We start from the raw sequence: 2271 nt of genomic DNA on the forward strand, positions 1-2271 counted from the left end.
AATTCTAGCTGATAGACAGGTGTTCAAATACTTATTTGCAGCTGTATCATACAAATAAATAGTTAAAAAATCATACATTGTGATTTCTGGATATTTTTTTTTAGATTATGTCTCTCACAGTGGACATGCACCTACGATGACAATTTCAGACCCCTCCATGATTTCTAAGTGGGAGAACTTACAAAATAGCAGGGTGTTCAAATACTTATTTTCCTCACTGTATATTGTCGCGGTGGCAGCCCGGCTGTTGGTGAGTGTCCTGTTTCTCCTTTCCCTCGCATTCTGGCCTCTCCTGTGCCTTCTCTCTCTCTCTCTCTCTCTCTCTCTCTCTCTCTCTCTCTGTGTGTGCTCTCTCCCTCTCTGCTCCGGAGCCCGGCTGGCTACCCACACCTGCACCTCGTTAACCTCCATCCCCAGCCGCCGCACCTGCCAGCCATCAGCCTCATCATGACCAGTATTTCTACCCCGGCTTTCCACTCCATCCTCGCTCAATCGTCGCAGCTCCTGACTTGGTGTTGCCGCTTCGTTACGGCGTCTCAGCAAGCGGCTCCCCGACCCCTGCTCCACACGCCCTCTGTCCCCCTCTCAGTCTCCTCCTCGTTCTCTCTCCGCCGACTTTGTCCCGAGCGCCCCAGTAGGCGCGTACTCTCCCCGCGAGTCACTGGTGTCCCATCCTGATAAGTTCTCCGGCGTTCTGGGCGCATGTGACGGCTTCTTGGTTCAGTGCACCCTGGTGTTTAAGAGGCAACCAGTGTCTTTCCAGTCCGACAAGGCTAAGATCTGTTACGTCGCTGGGTTACTCCGTGACCGGGCCCTGGCCTGGTACGCAGCCGTCAGTGAGGGTCAGCCCGAAGTTCTCTCCTCGGGTCGCCTCCTCTCCCTCCGCCAGAGTGATCGGAGCGTGGTGGAGTACTCGGTGGATTTTCGTATTCTGGCGGCCAACTCGGGCTGGAACAGTGAGGCTCTGTGGTGCGTGTTCCTGGACGGCCTCAATAACCGGATTAAAGACCTGCTGGCCGTTAGGGACACGCCGGAGGGTCTCGACGCTCTGGTCGAGGTAGCCACTGATCTCGACAACCGCCTGCGGGAGAGAGAGAGGGAACGCGTCGCCCGCGCTTCCTCCTCCTCCCGCTCCAGCCTCGCACCGTCTCGGGCCTCTGCCCTGCCGTCCCCCGCACTCCGATCGGCCGTCCCGCCGGTGCTCCCTGCTCCCCCCGCACTCTCTGCTCCACCGTCTCCCGAGCCCATGCAGCTAGGCCGCACTCACCTCTCCGAACGCGAACGTCGCCGTCTCGCCGGGGAGTGTTTCTACTGCAGTAAACCTGGTCACTTCTTGTCCACCTGCCCTGTACGCCCAAAAGTACAGTAGTCCCTGCTCGCCAGTAGGGTTGGGACTACTGGCGAGCAGGGTCCCTTCTCCCAACCCTCGCGTCCTGCTTGATGCCTCCATTACCTGGGGGAACGTCACCCTTCCTCTCGGGGCCCTGATTGATTCGGGCGCGGACGAGAACTTTCTGGATTGCCAAATAGCTCGCCGGTTTAAGATTCCCCAGGTCCCGTTAGATACCCCCCTTCACGCCACGGGTCTAAACGGCCAGCCTCTCGCCACCGTCACCCACTTAACTCAGGAACCTTAGAAACAGCTGTAGAACCAGATATATGTTTAGACTGTTTTGCTTCGCTCAATCTTTACCAACTAACTTCAATAATTTCTTCATCTAGACCATCAACCTGCCTCTTAGACCCCATCCCGACTAGGTTGCTTAAAGATGTTTTACCCTTAGTCAGCACCTCTATACTAGATATGATCAATCTATCTTTATCAACAGACTATGTACCACAGTACTTTAAAGTAGCTGTAATTAAACCTCTTCTGAAAAAGCCCAAACTTGATCCGGATGTTTTAGACAACTATAGACCTATATCTAACCTTCCATTTCTCTCTAAGGTTCTGGAGAAAGATGTTTTACCCTTAGTCAGCACCTCTATACTAGATATGATCAATCTATCTTTATCAACAGGCTATGTACCACAGTACTTTAAAGTAGCTGTAATTAAACCGCTTCTGAAAAAGCCCAAACTTGATCCAGATGTTTTAGCCAACTATAGACCTATATCTAACCTTCCATTTCTCTCTAAGGTTCTGGAGAAAGCAGTTGCTAAACAGCTGTGTGACTTTCTACAGAGCAATAGTTTATTTGAGGATTTTCAGTCAGGATTTAGAGCTCATCATAGCACAGAGACAGCACTGGTGAAAATTACTAATGACCT

The sequence above is a fragment of the Micropterus dolomieu genome, linkage group LG19 (assembly GCF_021292245.1).
Source record: "Micropterus dolomieu isolate WLL.071019.BEF.003 ecotype Adirondacks linkage group LG19, ASM2129224v1, whole genome shotgun sequence".
NCBI classification, from domain to species: domain Eukaryota; kingdom Metazoa; phylum Chordata; class Actinopteri; order Centrarchiformes; family Centrarchidae; genus Micropterus; species Micropterus dolomieu.